General features: G+C 30.3%; 1 pseudogene; it reads left to right on the forward strand.

Annotated features, from left to right (window-relative positions):
* The first annotated feature begins 1,400 nt into the window (after positions 1-1,400).
* On the forward strand, positions 1,401-4,979 carry LOC114756466 (putative pectinesterase 52; annotated as a pseudogene).
* Positions 4,980-5,921: the final 942 nt, after the last annotated feature.

Raw genomic sequence — 5,921 nt, forward strand, 5'->3', positions numbered from 1 at the left:
TTGTTAATAGCATTACAAAAGTTGTTAATTGTTATATTGAAGTTGTAAAAATTTTCAAAAAGAATTGTTTCTGGCCGTCGGAGCTTGTTGAATTTCCCAGAAAACCTGTTGCTAACTGCTATACTGAAGTTGTTAATAGCGTTACAAAAGTTGTTAACTGTTATACTGAAGTTGTAAAAATTTTTAAAAAAATTATTTCCGACCAGCGGAGCTTTGGTGATCAACTGTCGACCAGTCGCTAGAGCTTCGGTGACTGCTGCTGACGGAGCTCCTACAACCGGCCGCTAATGGAGGCTTTGGTATTTTAAAAACAATAAATAAAATGAAGGGTAATATGGTTATTTGAGCAAACTTATAAATGCCAAATTATTCTCTTGACACTAAATTGTGATTTCTCAAATTCAGCAGACTTTTTTGGTATTATAAAGTTTATTTGTTATTTTTCTATCTTTTTCCCAAAAAAAAATTAGGGCTGAGTGGTCTTTTTCATATTTTTTAATATTGAAAAGACTTCGAAAAAATATCGCACAATACCATATAAAAATCAAAGAGATAAAACAGGCATAAATTTGTTTTTAAAATATGATTTTGTATGGATTGTTTAAATTGAGTAAATAATAAACAAGAAATTCTATAAAAAAAATTAATAGCTTTCATATGTAGATATTCAATGAATATATGGGTTTAATGTTCATTTATAATTAAATATTAATAATTAAATACTCTTGAAATTGATGACATCAATTTTCTCCATAAAACCAACAATCGGAATTGATTGAATAATATTTTTTCTGATTAGGAGCAAAATCAAAACAAGATCCCAGCGGCATTGCGCAGTGCAAAGAATACAGAAACGAACAATAAATTATGCAAACGATGAAAACAGAAAGTTTGACAATTGAATTTCAAAACACTGGTATTCAAATTTTCTAAATTCATTTCATAATGTAACATATAATTAGTACATTAGAAAGTTAAAAAAAATGCACATATAATATTTTAAACTTCATATAAATTTCCGTTGTAATCCTTTAATTTCATAGGTTGTCTTTTTAGTCACCTAATCCTAACACCTTTAGTTTTATACCTTTATTAACAAAAAAATGTTAACATAAATTTTACATTTTGATGAATATATTCACAAATACTTAAATATTATTGACACACCAAAAATAATCATTTGAAACCAACAGTGTTTAAGGTTAGAGGACTAAAATATTTTATAAAATTAAGAAACCAGGCTAATATATTGTATAAAGTTAAATTATGAAAATTGCACTTTTGGATACATTAATGTCGTGTTTTAAAAATAATTTCATATATAAGAAGGCTAGGTCAGTGGATATTATAAAATCACAGTCATCGGCTTATTTGTGATCTTCATTTTCCAGAGAATCCCAATGACGACGATGAAGCTGCTTCCTGGTGAAATAGTTTTCCCTCTTTTTATGTTCATGCTTTTCTGCCAATGTTTCTGGGTTGGCGTCGCAGAAGATTGTGGAGGGAAGGCAATTTCATATACAATTGCTGTTGGCCAATCTGGTCAGTTCAAATCAGTCCAGGCAGCAATTGATTCAATAAAAGGCAACAATGCTCGGTGGGTGAAAATTCACATTCATCCAGGCAAATACATGTACGTTGTTACCTATATGCTCAAACAAAATTATATCATTGTTTCGTCCTTTTAAGTTGGTTTTCATAAATTTCTTTTTCATATAACCAATGTTAGAGGAAAGGTGAACATTGGCGGGAGTCAGAACTCTTCCAAAGTTTTCAATTTGTTCTTAGTGTTATATACTTCCTCCAATCCTAATTATAAGACATCGTTTATAGTTTACAAATAAGATCTTATAAATAGGACCAGATGTAATACTTTTGATACATTTCTGCCTCCTATAGATATACACACACATTACCTTCGATCCTTATTATAATATCTAGTTTGTAGTGCCATCTGAACTGTCTTAGCCTCCTTGTATTCAAATTCTGGCTCCAGCTGTAAATAGAAACTATCTAGCATTCTGGTGTATAGAGACAGAAGAGAAATTTTTGTTTCGCAGAGAAAAGGTGGAGATTCCAAGAGATAAACCGTGCATCATTTTGGAAGGTGAAGGCCGACAGGTTACCAAAATTACGTACAGTGACCACCAACAAACAGATACTAGCGCCACCTTCTCTTCCTTTCCAAACAATATAGTTGCAGCTGGAATCAGCTTCGAGGTTGGTACATAAAACAGTATATCATGTTAAAATATGGAGCCAAAATAAATAAATGGATTATGATTCCCATTGTTATAATTTAGATTTGTGAAAACTATTTTGCAGGTACCTATCTTTTTTCTCAATTTTTGATTTAATATCCATGTTTTTCCCTTAATTAAATATTTTAATTTTGTTCTTTTAACACTGTTAAATAGTACTAACAGAGTAACAGAACAAAACATTTAATTAAAAAATAAACTAATTGGCACCGAATTAAAAAAAATATAGGCAGTTTTAAAATGATTTTTATTATATATAAAATTTTGCACATTTTCAGGGCTGTCTGCTCTTGCTTATTCTTTTTAATTTTTCTTTTTCTTTTTCAAATGTTTCATTCAAAAGATGGTGCATGTCCTTGACAGTAGCCGTATAATTAAATAGAGATTTCTTGCCCTTTTTTTCACGATATTAATTGATTGACGACAATATGTGACGGTAAGAGCGAAATGATCTGGTCAAACCTTCCGCAATTGAATGTCAATTTTTGTTATAAATATGTTGGGAAAAAATCAAAATGTTCTGGACATTAATCCTCCTATGTAAGAGGAAGGAACGGAGATCAAAGAAATCAATCAGGACCATAAACGTATTGAAATCCGTGTAAAATTATTGTCGTATGTAGAACTCGCTTGATCTCCGCCGATCAGGATTGGACAAAATCACAAAGGGAAAAGGAGCGAGAGTACCAGCATTGGCAGCAAGAATATATGGCGACAAATCTGCATTTTTCGATTGTGGCTTCGTGGGTTTTCAAGATACGCTTTGGGATGTTCAAGGCCGTCACTACTATAAAAATTGCTATATTCAGGGTGCTGTAGACTTCATCTTTGGCAACGGTCAGTCCTATTTTGAGGTATACTCTCCGCTAAAGAAACATTGTCTTATTGTTTTTTAAGTTATTTTGTAAATTTGAAAAATGATAAATTATATAAAATTTTCTTGAACTTAAAACTATTCACAAATAACCTTATTAACATTTAAAATTCAATGATAAACCCCTAACTTTTTAAATTATGCAAATAATAATCCCAAACTATTAATTAAGTTTATACTCAAACTCTTTTTTTTTTGTTTTGATGCTGATACAACCTTCTCAAATTTTGAGTTGTATACAAAGAAACCTCTTAAAATTTAAGCTATTGTAAATGATAATGAGAAAAAATTAATAGTATATATGAGAGTTATTTGTTTTTTCCCCCCCCAACGTGAGAGTTATTTGTATAAATGTAGTAGTCCAGGAAGGTTTATCATAATATTCCAAAAGACGGGGAGGCTATTTATACATGAAATAAAAGTTAAGGGGTTTTGTAAAACTTAGCATTTTGCAAAATATATGAAGCAATTGATATGTTTTTTTTTTACAGAATTACTATGAGATCCTAAGAAAAGAAAATAATTACGAAAATTTCCCACTGATAAATGAGAAATAATATCATTTCCTACACCAGAATTTGTTACTATAGACTATTATGTTATCATTTCTATATTTTTAGTAATTATATTCCTTTCTTAGAACTTTATAGCAATTCTCCTTAATTATTTTTTCTCTTAATAGTGCCTTTAGTATGGGTAGAGTTTAAAGGTAAAGATCATATGAGGAAGATTATGTTAAAGCCCATTATATTTGATTAACTATATTTTTAAGAATGTATAAACTAATTCTAGCTTTCTTAATTGACTTATGTAAATCAGTAATATATATAGATGACTTATACTAGTAAGTAATGATGGAGGGAATATACATTATATAGCATCTAAAACTGGTCCCCCCCCCACACACACACAATATTCTATTTCAAGCTTAATGAATGATATAGCATTGAGTAGTGATTGTGTTTTGGCAATAGAACTGTTACATGAATGTGGCGTTAAGTACGTCGAAGGCTCAAGTTCCTTATGGTTATGTAACGGCACAAGGGCGAAGTTCAGGGGATGAGGCAAGTGGTTTTGTATTCAGAGGCGGGAAAGTTGTGGGAAGCGGACCAGTTTTTCTAGGGAGAGCTTATGGCAGTTATTCCAGAGTTATATTTCATGGAACATTTCTGGATTCGGTGGTGTCTCCTCAAGGATGGGACGCATGGCATTACAGACAAAATGTGTAAGTATACCTTTTTCACATATCCTAATTTTAATACTAACAACCAACTTTTGGATACTTGTGATGTCCCATCCTTACAATTTTTTTGTTGGTTTTTTTTTTCCCCTTTGATCATTAGCTTGTAAATAAAATAAGAAGCATTTTGGGATCTTATAATTATAAAATACCTTTTCTAGTCCTAAATATAGAAGCTAGATAATTAATTTATATATATTAAAAAATTAGTTACGTTAGTTAATTATCAACAAAAATATGCATTGGTTTTCTAAATTGGTTTAAAAGATGAAACTTCCCTCATTCATGACTATAAAATACCACGATGTCTCTCATTTTATTTGAAAACTAATGATAGAAGCCAAAAATTAATTTAAAAGGCGGAGCAATAGAGGCCCAAATTCAATGCCACCAACAACATTTGTTAGAAATATATATTGATGAGTTGTTTTAATATATTTGCAGGGGTAACTTGATGTATGTTGAAGTTAATTGTATTGGCCCGGGGGCAAATCGGGGAAAACGAGTGCCGTGGGAGATGAACCTCTCTCCTCGTCAGCTAAATCAGTTTTCAATATCATCGTTCATTGACCAAGATCAATGGCTTGCGAATATACCCCAGTAACCTACTAGTAGTTTAACTTTCCAGATTAGCAATGGACCCCTTGCCGTGCAAAGGACGCATTTGCAATTGCTTATAAATAAATTTAAATAATTGTGGACAATGCGTATGAATATACTGCTCCAGTGTTGAATATAGGAATTAAATAATTAATTTGATGATGTTAAAAAAATAGTGAAATAATTAGTTATTAACAGATGTGTATGTGTTAATTTTCCTAAATTACTTTATTTAATCATGTGTGTTGGAACTATCCCTTGATAAAAATAATTTACAATTAAGATATAGGAATGTTTTAGAGAGAAAAATATAGTTTTGAGAGACCAAGTGAATTGATATCTTATATCTAGAATCAAATTCAACCCTGATTAACTCTTATATCAAAGACTTGAGATGGTATATTATTTTTGTTGGCCAATGTAATATCTTGTTTTTCTTTGTTTTTTGTTTTTTTTTTTGGCAAAGGAGGTATACTTCGTCTAGTCTTTTATGTAAGAGTTACTCAGAAATTCAATTTAGTTCTAAATATAAAATACCAATCTATATTGCCTTTCATATTTATTTAGTTTTCCCAAAATAGTTTCTACAGTGATTGTACATGATAAAATGTTTTCATTCTAATACATACGATTAACAAAGATATCTTCAGAAAGACAACATTCATTTATTACAAAATAACTAACTAAATTAATTTTCTTAATATTCACAAATTAGTTATATCTAACTCTCATATATTAAGAACTGGAAGTAATATTATCTTATGAGTCTAGCTTTTTTTTTTTGATGTCAGATTTAGTCTAGCTAGTTATGCATATACAAAAGAATACCATCCCTAGCCTACACAATTTTATATAACTTGATTTTTTTTGTTTCTCAAGTTGAAACGTGCACAGCATATAGTACATATATAATTATTGGGATAAGGTGAATATGATTAAAAAAAAA

This window comes from Neltuma alba, unplaced genomic scaffold, assembly GCF_004799145.2.
Source record: "Neltuma alba isolate B1F8T4 unplaced genomic scaffold, ASM479914v2 tig00010413_pilon, whole genome shotgun sequence".
NCBI lineage: Eukaryota > Viridiplantae > Streptophyta > Magnoliopsida > Fabales > Fabaceae > Neltuma > Neltuma alba.